The sequence below is a fragment of the Falco punctatus genome, assembly GCF_963210335.1.
Source record: "Falco punctatus genome assembly, chromosome: 4".
Classification (NCBI taxonomy): domain Eukaryota; kingdom Metazoa; phylum Chordata; class Aves; order Falconiformes; family Falconidae; genus Falco; species Falco punctatus.
Window position 1 is genome coordinate 105,403,273 of NC_137583.1, and position 19,724 is coordinate 105,422,996.

Below are 19,724 nucleotides of genomic sequence, written 5' to 3' on the forward strand. Positions count from 1 at the left end.
ACAAGTTTTTAAACATGATTGCCAGCCCTTACTGAGAATTTATTTTTTTTCCGCAATTATAAGGCGGTTAATACATTTTTTAACCTCAGTGTTTACAAGACCAAAGTTTCACCAAAAAAGGAAAAATGTTTTCAGCAACTTGAAAGAAATGTTGAAATAAAAAACTATATGTGGAAATATAAACACCCGTGCACACACCCACATTCCAGAAATGTTCTTAAAAGACCTGCTGCTCATGTTACTCTTTCCATCTATTTTATTTTCTTTGCAGCCAAGCAGAATGTTCACTGGAATGTTCAAGACTGGAATAAAGACAATGGTAGGAAACTGAACAGCTCCATATAGGTAATATTACTGTCGTCCACAACAATGACATTAAGGAGAGAAATGAATATATCTCTTGTTTCATCCCCTACCCCTTTATTTTTAACTCTGTGTTCTTTCTGCACAAACCACAAGTGCCAGGGTATATGTCTCAATCTCATCTGGATATGCCTATGTCCATTTGCTGGAGGCAGGTTGGAGGGGATGTAACAGTATAAAAAGGTCCAACCTTTTTCTGGTGTGCGGAAATATAGTCCATACTGTCTAGACTTTATCTGATGTTTGTTGAGGCTTTTGCTGGTTTTTTCTTTCTTTTTTCTTCCTATATTACTGTTTTATTTCATAGTGTGAGATAAGTTTCTAATTATCAATTCAATTCAAGCCCCGCATATAACATGAGTGGTTTCTCAGTTTCTAGATAGTATATGCTTCCACTACGACATATTTTCATGCAGCGAAGTCACTGGTTTGATAGTCATTTCTAGGTGCAACGTGAAAACAGCAGCAATTTTAAACCCTGAGAAGTGCCTGTTCAGGTGAAAGGATAAACAGTAGCGTGCTCCTATTTTGGCTAGTTTATCATCTGGAATGTAGCAGCAACTGAGGATGCTAAATGCACTGGTATCACTTGAAGATTGCTATTAAACAGAGACCAAAATGTAAGTGGCTCGTTGTCCTAAAAACAAGTGTGGGACATCTTGCAGGCTACAGACCTTTTCTAACTGGCACCAAGCAGAGAGGCAGGAGGGATTTGGTTCTTTGTGTCTTTCTCAGTAGTTTCTTTTTCTCCTTGCAATGTTGGCTTATAGCTAGCCTGCAAATATGAATTTCAACACATAGATGCTGGACATGGCTTGTATGTCCTTATGTGTACTGCCTGCAGCATACAGGAAAAGCTAGAAGGTGTGCTGGTAAGAGAAATCTTCAGTAAACAAAACTCTTTTTTCCTTTCCACTACATTCAGAGATTATCCCTCCTAATTTTCTTCTTTTACTGTGCAAAGTAACCAGAAATGCTGATATTGGATGATTTGCCTGAACCTCAGCCAGTTATCTTAAGCTAATTATTATGGATTTTAGGCCTGTTTGCATCTTCACGGGCAATTAAACAATGTTAGAGGGTAGTCATTACAGAAAGGGATCAGACTGAATCTGAATTGAGGCTCTTATGGTGGTTTTTTTTTTTTTCATAACTAGAACTATAGTAAAAAAAAAAACAAAAAACCTACACACACAACGCAAATATTTTGAGAACTGAGATTTTTTTTTCACAATGCTTTCTCAATAACAACAAAACAAGAGAAGCTATAAAAAAATAAATACGTTTGGATTATAACTGTCCGATCAATCATATTCAGTGGGTAAAAATAAATAAATAAAATATGAATCCCCCCTCCATCCACCCCCTGCAAAAAGCCCCAACAACCAGGGGGCAGTCTGAAAGAACATTTGTTGACTGTGAATTGCATTTACTTTTTCAGCAAGGACCAGAATAAATATTAAGTAAAATTGTGTTTATAATATGATGATAATCCTTTCTTCCCATTTACAGAAATTTATTTTTAATTGTTTATTTTATAAAGGAACCCTTCTGGAATTGAAATATATGCATTTTTAAAATTTTCTTTTTTTTTACACTGAAATAATATTTTTCAGGCCATCTTTATTTCCAATCTTTTAAAAAATAATCAGATCCTGAAACTCGAACAATATTCTGTAAACCTTAATTCTATCATTTTCCAATAATACATAAATTCTGACTGTACATACCTTATTGTAATGCAGAAACCACTTAGCAAAGAACAAAGAGAATTTTTAGTATGAGTTTAGTATGAGAAGGAAAGAAGGCAGATTAAAAAGATCTTTTAGCATTTTTGTGTAAAAGATTTTAAAACAGAGGTCTCCTTCAAACTCATGAATATTCTATAAAAGATTTAGAACATTTTACAAAGCTGGAGAATGAAGAAGCATTAGATGCTTTTTAGATCCAGTAAGCATATTGTAAACATCCCTTGACCATTATATATGCTGGTAGAAGGAAGAATAAACTGCAAATGCTGTTTAAAATGTGAAAAGCATATATATTTAAAAACCTTTTAGAAGTACTAGCAGATGTACTATGAAGAATGATGTCTGGATCAAACTCCTTGCTTCTAAACATAACCCAGTCAAATACAGCTGGCTCTAACAAATTCTGATAAATGTTTTAATCTCAATAAGAAAACGAATGCAGTGATGTGCAAAATGAGCATTTGAGTATCAATAAGATTTTTATATGCTAATATGTGGGTTTTTTTCTGGAGAGGAGTGTGGCAGACAACAGGGAAGAGCCTGCCAGAGGTGTGTGCATGTGAGGCACAAAAGGGCTGGTGGCAAAATCAGATAGAAGCATAGGTTGTGGGGAGGAAGAACATGGAATACGTGTTGACATAAAACACCAAAGCATCTTTATTTGTATTTGCTTTCAGAAATGGTAGTTTGATCAGAACCAGGTGCTGAGAAGCAGTGCTGTTAACAGGCTTGTGGAAGGACTTGTGTGGGGAGAATTGCAGCCAGACTGAAGCACTGACGTGAAATTCAGGCCTGGAGACCTTGCTGGTATGGCCTGGGCTATTTTGGAAGACATTGCAAGATTTAAGTCTGACATGGATGGATGAGTCCAGAGATTATTCATAGATCCTGTTTAAGGTAGGATTGAGATGTGCACGCTATTCTTTTTTCTGTAACATAGCACAAAGTGTGAAGGCAATCTGCATTTTCAGAGCAACCAAACTGAAATCCCACTTGATTTCCCTCTTGGTTACGCAGATTATGTTGAATATTGCAGTGTTTTTGCATTTAATATTATTTCACTTTGTTCACAGTGGTCAAATCAACATTTTTCTTTTATAAATCTTTATTTTTAATTCTGTTTAATGCTTTTAGTTTACTTACAAATAAAGAACTAAATCTACCTGCAGGTACTCCTTTTTATATGGATTCAAATTTTTATTTTTTAAAATGGTGTGTTCAACATATCTTGACATATGTGTGAACAATTCTTTGTAATGTGTCATATGATCATACATATTCTAAGTTACCTGAAGCCTCTCACCTTAAAAATAAAATGGAAAGAAGGGATTAAGTTAGAAGGCAGTCATGTAGCTAAAGCAAGCTTGAACATGAATACAACAGAAAATCACCAAACCCCTTCTGAAAGCTCCAGCTGTAACTGAATAAACTTGAAGTATTTTTAGACAATCTTCCTATTCATTTTCACAGTACTTATTCAATTAATCACACACATATATATGACTGTTTAATAAATGAAATAGTGTGTAAAGTATGTAAATGAGACACATTCTTTTTCACCATGATCTTTACTTAAATCTTCCTCTCCAAAGATAACTACTAAAATAGGTCACAGTATAAAAATAGTATAGTAAGCAACCTAAAGGACTAGATTCTGTTTGCAAACCGAATGGTACAAAGCCACCCTTAACTCCATTGATTTCAATGGTTTGACTTAGATTATACTGGGTTGTTATTAACAAACGTGCATCTGCTGCAGATGAGATACTAATACCTCCAAAGTCCTAACACCAAGGAGTAGGATTTAGCTGGCAAAAAATAAGAAAGTGGAAGATAATGCCTACCTGCTTTCACTCCATCTGCGAATTTCTACTTGAATCCTGTACTGCAGGAGTGTCTGACCTTCCAAGCAGACAGATGCCATGTCTCATAGGGAGGGTACACAGGAGACGTTCAGGAGAAGACACATCTTCAGCCTTCCTCTGTCAGATAACAAAAAGCGTGCCCACCATGGAGCTGCAGTCACCTCCTATCCCATGACTCTCATACAGCCTCCATGTTCTGTTTCAATGTATGTACTTTTTTAGTTATGTGGGTGGATGAGCAATTATGTTGGGATGCACAGATTTCTGCAGCTGTATTACATAGAAGTCTGGGCATGCTGCAGGGAGAGGGGTTGATGAGCTCTTGGGAAAGTCAGTGAGTGCTACAGCAATTTAAATTACTTATGCCTTACTTCTTGATTATGTCTCAGGTGTCCCTGAGGACTAAGTCATGCAGTATATGAAATAATTGTATAGAAGGGATCAAATAAAAAGGCAATTGTAGAAGGTGATGTCCTTGGACTGTGCTAGTCCAAAGGATGATGTGCCACAGGTACTACTTGTCCATGCTAGGCAGCTGTGTCCTGGGGCATAGCCATTCTGGACTCTTATTTGTTAATCAAACTCTACTTCTTCACTAGTAGACCAATAATGTGATTTTTAAAAAAAAAAAAAAAAAAAAAGAAAAAAAAAAAGAAAAAGCCCTTTACCATTGGTGTTTGGGTTTTTTTTTATTTGCAACTAATGCCTTCTTCCAGATTCAGTGCAAGTTTGATTACTTCTTAAGCCATTTATTAAATATAAGGAGCAAAAACTCAGCCAAAAGTTTCAGGTTTAGTGATATTTGACAGCTGGAGAAATGCCAGTGCTAGCAACTGCCAAGCAGAGGCAGTTCCAAATAGAAGTTTAAAACAAAAAATTGATTTTTGTCAAAAAAATCTTTCATAAATTGTTTAGTTCGGGGCAGATGAAGCAAAATACTTTTCTCCCATCAATTTTGCCAAAACATAATCTATTATTAGAAATCCTTTCTCCTTTGAAAATTCAAATTCTTAAGACTTTTTACATTTACTTGGCCTTGAAATTAGGAGAAGAGACCCGCTCTCTTATTAATCTAATTTCTTCAAAAACCTGCCTGGCTACAGAGACTTACAAGCGACTTCAGAGATAGCATAGTTTTTTCTCCCACTAAGGATGCATAATGCTTGCAGGGTTCACTTATTAAACTTCATCCTTGTTGCACAGGTATTCATAATGTAACAATTTTCAATCATAGTTTTATGCAGAATCACAGAATTTGATGCAGCTGTATTAATATGCATCAGCTAAGAATCAAGCCCATCGCATCCTCTTACATCTTTTAAGTATTGCTGAAGAATCCTCTATATAGTTTGTCATCAGCAGTAGCGTTATTGTAAGTGGGTAAGTTTGAATGAATAATCAAACCTTCCTGATACTAATTCCAAAGTTCACGAGGAGGTGTTCAAAGCTGTAACAGGATGCATGTGTGAGAATAAGCAAAGCATTTAGGATATGTTGAAGCAGAAAAGTGAAATGACCATTGCACAGAAAATGCCCAAATGTCTGAAAGATTTTTATGACAAGAAGGAGTACTGAAGAACGTGATTAATTCAGATAAGCTGCTTTTTTTTTTTTTTTTTTTTGTCCTCTGATAAAAAGAATCTCACTGGTGTCTGCCATCACCTACCCTTGTACTCTCCAAGTTTGTGGTTTTTACAATCTCTTTGTTGCTATAACGCTGTGAAATTCTCAATTTGTAGGTCTCCTTGAACATGTTTATTTAGGGCACGGGATTTACACAAAACAATACACTTGTATGAGGCAATCCCATCGCATCAGCCTTCGTTATAATTTTTAGATTGTCTAGCTGGGTACTTGTTGGTGATTGTTGTGCTCCCACAAAATGTCCTCAATTGTTGTGTGCTGATCTTTGATACTACATCGGCTTTAGCTTTACCATGTCTGGATTAGATGAGCATCTGGTGTGCCACAACTGCAACTTTTCTTCACTGATACAATGGGATGTTTTGAGCACCGGAGCTGCGGTCTTTCTTCACATGAATATGGGATACAGCTGTTGGTTTTTGTGGGGTGTTTATTTTTTTTTTCTCAATGTATTTTATTTTATAATTAAAATAACATCATTGCTATCTATTTCAAGCTCATAAGTTTATGCACATGACACAGCTTGCTGTATTGGTCTTCTTCAAAAGAGGATGCAGTGTCTGAGTTAGTTTCATAATTTCCACAGCTGGATGATGTGTCTATCCATTCCCCTCTCTGCCATATCACATGTCTTTATATCTACCATGAGTCATTTTTCTTATGTGGGAACTAATTAACATCTTGGGAACAGATTGCTTGCATTGTCTTGATATTTTTTGAAGTAACCAGATGCTGTAATTACTGTGTATACAGTTCTTTTTGCCTGTAGGTTGTCAGATAGCACCCCCCCCCCCCATCACTTTAATTAACAGCATGAATTTAATTTAAAGAGTAAAAGATGAGATAAATTTGTTTAGGAGTGTTTGAATGTAATAGGAAGAAAGATCTGTCCTGAAGGTAAAAACAAAGCAAACCTAATTCCAATCATTCATGCTAGAATACTTAATTAGTTTCCGGTTTGGGTGTTACTATTCTTTATTTGGAATTATCCTACCTTTAATTAGATTCCTTTTGTTTAATTTTTATCACATACATGCTAGTACTCTATGTTGGTTTACTGCAAAATAGATCTTCAATAATTCAGTTCTTGGTGAAAAACCTATTTACTGGTCCTTGTTCTCTATACCCCGTGTCTACTTTGAGTAGATTGTTACTTGTGCCTCATTTCTTTTGATTTTTCCCAAGAAGGTGAACAAACTGTATTGCTATTAAAAAAAGAGCTCATTTTTAAATGCTTTTTAGGCCCCAAGAGGCAATAAGCATTCTCAGAGATCTGGTTTAAAAAGTTCCATATACAGAAGCAAAGGGAAGGAAGGACAAGCCATCAAAACATGAAGACAGAAGTTAAATCAACTGGCTTTCCTCCTAGCCATTATTTGTCATTTTTTCATAGGCAGATGTACTTATGAACAGTGTCAGCTTGACTTAATTTTCATTGGTCTTGTGTACAATGTCCACCGTAGTGCAATGCAGCATGTTTTGTATCAGACTTTCATCAGAAGCTCCAAACATGTTATGTCATGGCTTAATCGTCAGTCTTGGCTGTAGCGTGTTCTGAACATCTAAGACGGATTTTCTCAGTGATGTATTAAAGAAAGATAAGTAGGAAAGAATTCAGTGGAATGTGTCATCAGTTAAAATGCCAGACACATGCACAATGAAAGGGTTTGGTCTGAGGATGGTATTTGCATCCAATCCAAAACTATGGTTGCAGTCTTGCTTCACATAAATACAATGCTTAGTTCATGACATTTGGTTAAACCTTTTTTCCTTGTCATCGTTGATGACCATTCAAAATATTTTTCCTATAACCTATAAGTTCTTTTCAATTACCTGATGATGAATATCATAATCTTTCAGCTCAGCATGTTGTATGTTGTACAGCTGCAACTGAAATTATAAAGTGATAGAAAAATATTATGTATGAAAAATTTATCTTGTTTGTTGGAGGTTTTTCCCTGCCTTTTTAACTAGTCATGGAAGACTGCTAATAAATAAGAATAGCAATAGCAGTGACATTTGAAGTCTATATGCACTACCTGTTAGTGTCAGGGGAACGTAATAAAATGGTTATTTCCAATAGAATATCTTGGGGCTTACCCTTCTCTCTGAAATCATGAGAAAGTGTAACATTAATGCCACACAGGAAATAAAGGGGAAAAAAAAAAAAAAAAGGATTAGCAAGTGGAACCAACCCTGAGAGCCATTAGAAGCGCAGGTGTCATTAACAAGACTAGGTATGTACTAGCCAAAGAAGAGACACCCGTGTCTTGTTTTGCGTATTTGGTTGGTTGTTTTTCTGTATTTCAGGAACCTTTTAAATGAAGAAGCTAAACGATTTTTTGCTCCCCTTATATATCATCCCTTTATGGACAAACCTGGTTTTTTGATAAGTAATGTCAGTCCCTGCAATGTACTGGCACTGTTAATGGAACAGTAAGTTGTTGGAAAGTGTGCGATTCCAAAAGCAGTCTCCACCTTGGGGATCAGTCCACTAGAGATAGTTAAAGGAAGATTTTCCAATTTTCTGAGCTTGCTGATGAACTTGGTTAAGTGTCATCATGAAATATTCCCAGACTGTAGTTGCCAGACCATGTCAGTAGTCTATGACTTTAACCACTAGACCACACAATGTTTATGATATCAGTTGCTAAGTTAGTTAAGATTATAGTGTGAGGTTTGAGATACATTAATTGCTGCCAGTGGACAAAGCAACCTTCTTATTTTTGTCTGTGGGGGAAAGAAGAGGGGCAGGGCAATCATGCAGTAGAAAAATCATAGCCAAGGACAGAGCAGCCTGAGGAAGCAGCTGGAACTAAGAATTAACAGGGAGATGTGAGAGAAGAGCAGATACCAGGACTCAAGGCTAGGGAGATAGGAACAAGTCCAGGATAGGTGCAGGTTTTTCAGGCACAGGAAGAAATCCACTTCAGACCGGAATGGTGAAAGGAGACTGAAGCCAAGTTTGTAACCGGTTTGAGTGGGCTGTGTTGCCAAGATGCTTGTTGTCAGGTCTCAGTACCGTTGTACAAAGTGGGAGTTGCAGAGAAAAGGACCTTCATCCCGGCTTCAGTTTCATCTGTTGCTTACTCATGGTGAATTATCACCTAGCTTGTTTTACCTCCTGAACTAACATAGACATAACAGTAATTGAAAAGCTGAATATCTTTAATTTTACAATATTTTATGGTATCAGTAAGCAGAAATGCAAGTTTTCACAGAGCATTTTCATGAGGTTCTGTTTCATTAAAATTTTGATTTTTTTCCATGAAAGAGGCAGGAGATTTAGCTGCAGGATATGCCATCTGGAAAGCAGCCAGCTGAAGGCACTGAGTTTTGCCAAATCCAAATCCAAGGCACTCTGACGTGCTGCAAAGGAGCTGAGCAGGGATGATGAGGGGCAAACAGGAGGTGTTTGAAATCTCAGCTCTAAACAATCTTCACAGGAATCTTTCTGTCTTTGTAAAGCAATTTTGACAAACCAGCAACCTCCAAACAAGAATAAGCAGCCCCTCACCTCCGCAAACCACATATCAGAGTTAAAAGCAATTTTACCTCCATGCAGTTTCTACTAGGCTGAAGTTGGTATCAGTCAAAATGCTGCTGGACTTAAAATTCATCAGTGCTACTGGTGGCAGCCAGTACTACCTGAAGTGAAAACCAAGCTACCGTAATGCATTGCTGGAGTGTGTTCTAAAGATGATATTATTTATCTTCTGCTAAACTCTAAAAATTTAGCTGAGTGCAATTGGATCAGTTTGGATGGTACCTTCCTCACAACCAAAACTCAATGCTTTTTATAAAACACAATGTTCTGAGTGATGACTGCCCTGTGTCTTATTCGCAACATTACATGTACTCCAGAGATTGGCATGACTGTTTTGGACAAACAGAATAAAGACTTTATCTAATATTTGTATTCTGGAGGGCAGACTGGTGGATGAATGTCGCTGTAGGAGCACACCTTATTTCTATGATGGGAAAGCAGACTAATGTGGTAGATCTTGTCTTGCCTTGCTTTTTGCTGTATTTCTTGAGTTGTAGCCTTCTCTTTTACTGTTAGATTATTTTCTTCAATACTGACTTCCATTCAGTGATTCTATATATGGGTACGTAAGTGTGAGTTGGAGAGAAATGTTTTATAAAGTAGTTAGTATTTTTTACGGTTTAGAAATTGAAAAATAAGTGATTGGGAAAAGTAGACAGAACATAGTTCTTTGCTAGTCCGTTATTCTTCTAAGAAAGCAGTAGCTAGAAATACTATTTTGCTGGGGTTTACACATTTTAAACAGAGGCAAAATAAAGGTCTTTTCTTTGAATTGATTTCATGAATGAGTGAAGAAAACTGCTGTGAATGGCAGTCAGTCATAAGAACTAATTTATCTGAATAGCAACAGGAGAGACAAGGTTAGCTGTGGTGCTTTTTCTCAAAACTATCCTGCTCTGTCCTGTGAATTGCCACAGTTAATACTCGTGTTCACATGGATTTTGAATAATTATTCAACTGGTTTTAGAAAACAAAATGTAGGAATTGGCACATTCACTTTGAGTTTCCTGACCCCTCATCCATTTGGTATTTCATCTGTGACACCTGCCTGTGAATTGCCCCACGACATCTCAACTGAATGTAAGATACATTCCTCCTTCTCTCAGTCTGAAGCTGTCCGTGTTGCTGCACAGTCATAAACAGCTGTTTTGGTCCAGCTGAGGAGCAGCTGCTTTGAATGGTGGGTAAAGGGTTTGCTATACCAGGTCTGATTGCTCAGTGTCTAGTGGGTTTGGGACAGACATCTCAAAAATGATGAGAAATGCTATGTGCTGTATTGAAACAGTGCAGACCTCCCTGCGGTCAACTGTACGCTGCCGCTGACCCAGTGGGCTCCGATGGACTGTAGTGTAGGACTGGAGTAAGGGTTGTCAGGTGTCACGTACATTAAGATGGTGACCTTTTAGCCTATGGACCTCTGCCGCCTGCCTCTATGCTGTGCTGAGCCTTTCTGGGTTTTAAAACTGTCTGCAGATAAGTTAATGTACCTGTCGTCTTGCCCCTGGTGAGATTTGTGCTTCGTCTTTCAGCATTCTCTCCAGTAATGCTGCTCACATTTTACGGTTTTGATTCCCTCATATTGTAGATTTAGTTTTATTTTCTGTAGATGTTCCCTGGAGCCAAAACAGAAGGAAGGGGAAATCTTTGCTATAAAAGTCTTATATTTATAAGGCTTATGATGACAGGGAAGGGGAAGATCTTTAAAAAAAAAAAACTCCAGTTGTTTTTAAACCTTTGTTCACATTATAACATGATCTGTGGAACACAGCTTTGTGTCTATAAAACAAACCAAAAAAATCTTGTGATGTTGTTATTAATAAAGCAGTTGGCTCATCTTTCAAAATCCCATTTTAGCCAGGCAGTGATTTTCAATGAAACCTGACATGTTCATTTTTGCGAGACTTAGCAGCCCCCAAGGCCTGTTGAAAGTCATCTGAAAAAAAGCCTTCTTAATAGATCCGTTTTCTTTGCTGAAGCTGTAGCATCTCCTGTATTTATAGAGATTTGGTTCTTTTACATCTGTATTAGTTGAGCAGCAAGTTAACTCTGGTGACATAGAATAGTAGGCTAGTTATACAATATTGGAGAACAATATATCCTGAAAACCATTCAGTGAGTACCTTTGTGTTTTGGCAACTATCTTTTAATTTTTCCATTTATTGTAGAGAATTAATCCCTGGGAATCTATTGACATAATTGATGTCAGCTGGGGAATTGGAGCCAGCCTTGCAAATATGTTAATTATCACTGCAAATGATAGAGAGCACAGGGACAAATCCAGATCTAGTTTGAATCCCTTGACTTCTCTGAGCTCATAGAGGATTTTGCATGTTAAGTGCATGAATTTTGTTAAAAAATGGTTCCCAGTCTCCTGGTTCACATTTTATTAAAACCAGACAGTCTGCTAGCTGCTCATTAAGATACTCTGCCTAATAGAGTGGATAAGCAGTCATACTTTTTGAACAAGTGTGGCTATTTACTTAAAACTATGTGAGCAGAATAATAATGAGTTAAGAAATTTTGATGAAAGGCATTTTGTGGTCTTGCTTCCAGCTCAGAATTAGAAAAGGATGTTTTTAGTTGAGCTCAGCTATGTTTTTTTATCTCAAAGAAAATAAGCATGCGTCTTTCTTTGCTCTTACCTCTCCCCAGTCTCATTTTAGTGAGCTTAACTTTTCAAGAAGTACACCAGCTCATGGCATACCCATCTCCCTCTGGACTTCAAAAGTTGCAGTGGCATCAAGCTTTACCTATCAAAAAAGTTTCAATCCTTTATCAGCAGTCCTGGCTCACTGGGGAGGTCCTGGTTGACTGGAGGTTAGCAAATGTGCTGCACATCTACAAGAAGGGCCAGAAAGAGGATCGGGGGAACTACAGGCCTGTCAGTATGACCATAGTGCCAGGGAAGGTTGTGGAGCAGATCTTCTTGAGTGCCATCACACAGCATGTACAGGACAATCTGGTGATCAGGCCCAGCCAGCATGTGTTTATGAAAGGCAGGTCCTGTTTGACCAACCTGATCTGCTTCTATGACAAGGTGTCCTGCTTAGTGTATGAGGGAAAGGCTGTGGATGTTGTCTACTTAGACTTTAGTAAAACCTTTGACACCATTTCCCACAGAATTCTCCTGAAGAAACTCACTGCTCATGGTTTGGATGGGTGTACTCTACACTGGGTTAAAAGCTGGCTGGCTGGACGAGCCCAAAGAGTGGTGGTGAATGGAGTCACAAGCGGTGTTCCCCAGGGCCCAGTATTGGACCCAGTCCTGTTTAATATGTCTATTAATGATCTGGACAAGGGGACCAAGTGCACCCTCAGTAAGTTTGCAGATGAGACCAAGCTGGGTGGGAGTGTTGATCTGCTGGAGCACAGGAAGGCTCTGAAGAGGGACCTGTACAGGCTAGACTGATGGGCCAGGGCCATCACACCAACCCCATGCAACGCTACAGGCCTGGGGAAGGGGGGATGGGAAGTGCCTGGTGGAAAAGGACCTGGGGGTGCTGGCTGACAGCCAGGTGGACATGAGCCAGCAGTGTGGCCACGTTGGGCCGACAGCAGCCTGGCTTGTATCAGAAACAGTGTGGCCAGCGGGGCAAGGGCAATGATTGTCCCCCTGTACTCGGCACTGGTGAGGTTGCATCTTGAATCTTGTGTTCAGTTTTGGGCCTGTCACAACAATAAAGACATTGAGGTGCTGGAGTGTGTCCAGAGAAGGACAGGGAATCTGGTGAAGGGTCTGGAGAACAAGTCTTATGAAGAGTGGATGAGGGAAGTAAAGTTGTTTAGCCTGGAGGACAGGTGGCTCAGGGGAGTCCTTATCGCCCTCTACAACTACCTGAAAGGAGGGTGTAGCAAGGTGGGTGTCAGTCTCTTCTCCCAAGTAACAAGCAATAGGACAAGTGGAAATGGCCTCAAGTTGCACCAGGGAAGGTTTAGGTTGGATATTAGGAAAAAATTCTTCACTGGAAGGGTTGTCACGCACTGGAACAGGCTGCCCAGGGAGGTGGTAGAGTTACCATCTCTGCAGGTATTTAAAAGACGTGTAGATGTGTCGCTTAGGGACATAGTTCAGTGGTGGACTTGGCAGTGCTAGATTAACAGTTGGACTCGATGATCTTAGTCTTTTCCAACCTAAATGATTCTACGATTCTAAGTTGGAACTTGCATCTTTCCCGTGTGCTGCTCCAGCAGAAGCTACGTGGCATGAATACAGTGCTGGTGGCAGCGGCAGGACCTGAACTCTTCCCCTGCAGTGTTTCAGGTTTGGGGGTTATGGACATGCTTTGAAGGACTAAGAAGAGAGGCATTATACAACTCCTTAGCTCTGTAGAGTACAACAGCTCTGGCTTTCATGTTAGATGTGGCATCTGGCTTTGTCCCCAAACCCTTGGTACTGCCAAAGTGAGCCTTTTTATGTATCCTAGATGGTGAGCAGGAGCCAGCAATTTGCTGAAGCTCTTCCAGTCAACCTGTTACTTTAAGAGATGCTTACTAAGCCATAGGATGAATATTGATTGCACTTGTGAAAGGCTTCCTCAGTAGGAATCAATCTCAATAAAAGCTGGTCAGGTGTTTGAAATGTCATATATTTTCCACAGAAGGCAAATAATGATCTTTTTTCAGCTCTGTCTCTGAGCTTTTCATAGTAGGAGAGGATTGAGATAAAATCCATAGGGATCACATCTAGGACTTTCCACTTAACATGACTCATATGCTGCTTCATCAAGAATAGATTCAGAAAATTACAAAGGCAACTATTATTGAATTAAACATCCTAAATTGATCAAATAGCACCGAAGAAGATGGCATCTTCAGGTACATGAGATAAGGAGAGAATGCAACATGAAGAACCGGAAAATAGAAAAAATCTGGAAAACTGTGTTCTGAAGGAGAAATGAGACTTGGTTTCTCATACCGCCTGCTTGAATTCACAAGTCACTTCTGTATCCAATATATAGAAAAGCATCTTCAAAATGGGACTGTTTCTGCATCTGGCTTCTGAAACTCCTCATTTTGTGTCTAAACTTGGGTACTCAGTACAGTGTGCTTTGAGAATTTTCTTGTATATTTGTTAGAATAATCATGAGTTCAGTAGCTCTCTCTTAATGTGGCTATCCTTCTCCCCTGGCTTCAGTAGGAAAATATAAATGAATTTGAGTTTAATTTTTTTTTTTAATATGCTAACATCATATGAGAGGGTTTATCTAAGGCATACTACTTCATGCTTTGGGGACTTATGCTCAGATCTGATAATAAATGAAGGAGCTAGCATGCCCATGTGGAGGAAGGAACTACTTCATTATGACAATATAGTGACAAAATAATTTGCTGCTGCATGAATTAAGATGAACTGGCTTTTATAACTTTATTTAGCTTGTGCTATGTCTGTTGGTTTCTCTGCAGGTAAGTGTTGACGTTCTTCTCCAATGTACAGAGATTTTTTTTGTTTGATGCTTCAGCTCTGTATAAGAAAATGCCTATGCATTTGACCTAGCAGAAATCAACGCTAGGCAACTTTCTTTTTTCATATTGTTTTGTTTGTCTGTCTTTTTTTTGAGTGTTTTTTGTTGTGGGTTTTTTTTTGTTTTTGTTTGGTTTGGTGTTGTTGTTTTTTTTTTTTTTGTGAGGGGGTGTGTGTTGGTTGTGGTTTTTTTTTTGGTTTTGTTCTTTTTTTTTAATTACATGCCAGAAATTGTATAACATGACAGAATCTTCTCTTTCCTGTTAGTTTACATATAGTACTGGAAAATTTCCCACCTACAGAGCTTTAAATTGTGGGGGGAAAAAAGCCTCTATGTACTAGGTGTATATTTTAGGGTATCTTTAAGTATAGCAGAGGTACCCTCTTCTTAGCACTAGAGAAGCTGCATCTGCAATTCTGGGTCTAGTTCTGGGCTCCCCAGTGCAAGAGAGAGATGGAGCTGCTGGAGAAATTCCAGCAAAGCATCACTAAGATGATGAAGGGACTGGAGCTTCTCTACTATGAAGAAAGGCTGAGACAGCTGTGACAGTTCAGTCTGGAGAAAAGAAGGATTAGGGGGATCATCTTAATGTACAAAATACCTGATGTACAGTGCAAGGAAGACAGAGCCAGGCTCTTTTCAGTAGTGCCCACTGACTGGACCAGAGGCAGTGGGCACAAAATGCAACACAGGAGGTTCCTTTGAACATCAGGAAACACTTTTTCACTGTGAGGGTGGTGGAGCACTAGCACAGGTTGTCCAGGGAGGTTGTGGAGTCTCCATCCTTGGAGAAACAAAAAAGCCATTTGGACGGGGTCCTGGGGTACCTGCTCTAGGTGGCCCTGCTTGAGCAGGGGTTTTGAGCAAGACGACCTCCAGAGGTCCCTTCCAGCCTCAACCATTCTGTGGTTCTGTGAAATGCCAAACTTCATGGTTTTGGGTTGAAATCCATATGGAATTAAAGTGCTTTGCATTTCCATGCAAAGTCCTGAATGGATGCTGGCTTGCGCTGGCTGAAGTGTAGTGGAAGCTACTACACCCAACACAACAGCTTTTATGTGTCTTTTGAAAAAGAATTAACATCCACAACCTGTATACCAAGCCATCAGCATGTTTGCCTTGGGCACAGGAAAAAACCTGCCCTTGTCCACTTCATTTGAGTATGCGACTTCTGTAGCCAGTACCTATCTGTTTATATCTAAACAAGGCTGTGAATGGATAGCCTCATGCTTGATCTTTCCAATTCACAGGGCTTGATCAGTGATTCTTGTCTTTGATAGGGGCATTTAGTATGTCTGGCAGCTGCTATGGAATAACTTCATGTTATAAATGTCTTGATTCAGTCTCCTAAATGTAGACATCTGGTACCATTTGATATGCTTTGTGGTGTTCCCTATCCTCCAGCCGCTTGTCCTGGGAGCGTGGACTCCCATTGGTCTCAACTCATCTTTGCCATCACTGTGCAGATCTTTGGTAACAGAGGCGTCATATGGTGCCAGACACTTATGTAGGCAACTGAGTTGATGCCCACATCTCCTCTATCTCAGAAATGCAGCCATGCCGGCCATCTATTAAATTTAATATCACCGGAACTTTACAGTCTTTTGTTATTTCTGGTACCCTCCTGTTTCTTAGGGCATATTTGTCTATATGGTAGTAAATTCTGGATTTTTAAATAGCCGCCTTTATATTCTTGATGACCCGTCCAGGAGGGTATTTTCTGCTGCTGCTGCTACTTTCCACTCAAATCAGTTTTGAGCACAATGAAGACATAGGACTCTTGGAGGCAGATGTGAATTTACTGAAAGGCAAAGAAGCAACAGCCTTCCCTCTCTTGGGGTGCCACTTGATAGAGCACGCCTTAGCCTTTATGCCGGGGCTTCTATGCAGCTCGCAAATCCAAACAGCAGTTGAATCCACAATCTTACTTACGTTTAACTGCCTGAGACCTTCTGATCCCCAAAGTGCTGTCAGACACTTGCGGCTTGCTCTTTATTTATTTATTTATTTTTGTTTACAGTAATTGCACAAGCAAATGTAGTTCTTGTGTAAGGTCCTTTGCTGATTCCAAGTTGTGCTTGCTCACAGAAAGGTAATTTACTGCCTACAGGGCACAACTGAGGTGTACCCGGGCTTCCCGGGTAGCTAAATGGATCGTTCCGTTCCAGTGCTCGTTCACTTGCTGGCCTCTCTCAGACTGCTTTCAAAAGCACTTACCCTGCAAATGCTTACTCATGTAAGTAGTAATACTCTAATTAGAGAGTAAGTGGGGTTTGGAGACATTAGTTGTTGTTTTCTTAAGTGACTAAGCACTTGCAGGGCAAAACCCAAGGGCACCAGAAATGATGATAATTTTCTGCATAGTCCATTGTTTTTATCTCAAAGTCTGGATCTTTGCATAACTTGCTATTAAACCGTTTGATATCTTCCCTTCCTAGACCAGTCAGGAAGCCCAATGGGCAGACATTCTTATGCTTCAAAGCATTTTCTAATGACTCTCTTCTAAAATGAAATGAAACATTAGTCTGAATTATAGCTGTGATCTGCTTCTGAATTCCTTTTTAAGCACTAAATTATGTCCTTCCAGTGACTGTGTCCTTTCTTCTGTCCCTCTGAATCTCACTTCAAGCTTATCAAATAACTGCTTTAACAGAAGTTGGCATTCAGGTTCATTACTTGTCCTTTTAAAACAAGATTGTTTACAAACGCCTTCCCAACACCAAACACGTTACATGAAAGTGAACTTTTTCATCTGCAAGGATGAAGAAGACAATGAAGATGTCTCCTTGCAAGGGCAGCTTTGCCATAAAGACTGAAAGATAGTCATCAAAGGAAAAACTTCACTAATTCAGTGAGGGGAGGACTGTGAGCTACCCAGGCAGACAGTAACTGGTATGTATATGCCTGACTTGCTGCCTCTATGACCGCTCTCTTTAATACTAATCTGGCTGCCTTTAGAAACAAGTCCCTTGTAAGAATGCTTTCATATCTCAAACTGTTCTCGTGATTTTACTCTTCAGCTATTTTCTTCCTTCAACAGTTTATAAAAAGAGTTTAACTCAAACTCCAGAAACATTAAAGCAAAGGGTGATGTTTTCCCTAGCCATATGTTCTTAAATGATTTGTTTCATGCAGTTGATAATAAATACTGTAAGGCATAGTAGCTAAAAAAAAAAAAAAAATCCAACCTAATGTAAGCAGGCATGCTTTCAGTGATTTCAGCATTTACATTAAGGATGAATTTAACTGTCAGTTTTCACTCAGGACTGGGCACAAGTGTTCAAATTGTGTAGGTTTCATTGACCTATTCTGGGATCTGGAATACAACTGCTTTTTTCACGTCTACTCAACTTAAGAACTACTTCATTCTATTTCCAGCTTTATTGCTTTGCAGAAGTATTAAAACACTGATATAAAATGTTCACTAGGTATAAATATATTACCCAGTACTTGATCATTTTCCTGCCTCAACAGCTCTTTAAAGACATCCTTCACCTGCAAACATTTTAATCCACTTTTACATGAATAAAAAACTTAAACCTTTAATACGTGCACTATTCTACAGAAAAATATCAACTGTAGGACATAAAATGTCTGTTCAATTGAATCATAAATTTGCAATGCAAGAGTTAATCTCCAAGTAAACAAAGCTTTTAGTTCTGCCTACTTGATATGCCAAGGAAACATAAATTACTTCAGATAGTTAAAGTAGCAATGTTTCCTTTATGCTTGTAGAAATAGACTGCACAGGAGTTACTTATATAAGGTTTGGTGAGAAGAGAACAGAGAGCTTGGAGTGCCAGGCTGACGGCTGGGCTTAGTGTGCTGACATTCACTTTTTCTCCATCTAGAAAGGCTTTTCTGGGGACTCCTCCTACTTTCTCTTTTCTTAGATGTGAAGCAAGAAGGTTTTTAATACTGGTGGATCCTAAGTTCTTCAAAATTTTCTTTTGTTCTTGCTCCTTCATTGCACAAGTTCCTCTGTCCTACCCAGATTGCATTCTGTCCTGTGCTCTGCTGGTTTAAAAGGTAACCCAAGGTGGGAAGTGATGACATGATGGTAAAGCGCACCCTTACAGCTTAAATACCGTTTTCACACTATTTAAAATGGTTAAATTGAAATTACAATAAAAAGCTGCTTATGCCAGGAAACTATAATCTCATCCTAGTAGTCAGAATTGAGAGGGTATCATATTATCCTTCTGACTTTGTTTTTGGTCTTCAGAAAACCAGAAATCTCTATATGAATTGTAACCTTTAATAAAAGATTTTAAAATCCTTATAAAACTTAAGACTTTTGATTTCTATTCTTCCTAAAGAATGTCAACATGAAACTAGGAAGATGTAAGGAAATGGCTATTACTGGCATTTTGCCCTTTAAAGAATGCTGTATTAAATGGAGTAATGTGCTAAAATGCCATAAGCTGGCAAACCTAACTCATTGATCAAAGGACACATATTAATGAGCGGAGAAGAATTTACAGCATACCTGTCACTTTAACAGGATAAAACAGGTTTCAGGAACATGAAATCCTCATGTGATTTCTCTTTTTTAAAAAAAGAAAATAATAAAAATCTGGTTTTTTTCACCCAGATTCTTAAAAAATAGAAAGATTATAAACATGCTACAAGGTTACTAATGATTCATCCAATGTTAAGCTTTGATCATCCTCCCATGACTATATAATGTTTTGGTTTCTTGTCTCGTTACTGAATGTACCTCCATGTGTCAGTCTATGCCAAGTCATTTCATGATACAATACACTTTAATAGTGGAATTACGATAGGTTTTGGGGAAGCAGAGAGTGACCTCAATATTACAACTGTACCTTTATTCTTCTCTAACATCTATTGAGGGCTGCTTAGAAAATACCTTTGGTCTAATTTAATGTGGTGTATAATATGGTGTAGAAACGAACAAGATATTAAGGAAACAGACTACTGATATCTATGGATAGAAAGTACCTACAGAGGAGATAAGAATTATAAATATTGCTTGTAACAGTAGCTAAAGACTACTTCCTTAACTAATCAAAAGCATTAGTGAATTCTCACATCACTTTGACATATTCAAATAAAGTCCTAATTTGGT

General features: G+C 38.6%; 1 protein-coding gene across 1 annotated transcript in view; it reads left to right on the forward strand.

Annotated features, from left to right (window-relative positions):
- Positions 1-271: 271 nt before the first annotated feature.
- ZNF385D (zinc finger protein 385D) overlaps positions 272-19,724 on the forward strand; it is a 472,992-nt gene continuing 453,539 nt past the window's right edge. The window contains exons 1-2 of the mRNA XM_080385045.1: positions 272-345; positions 2,792-3,011. The gene's annotated coding sequence lies outside the window, so the exon portion shown is untranslated. The remainder of the gene's footprint in view (positions 346-2,791; positions 3,012-19,724) is intronic.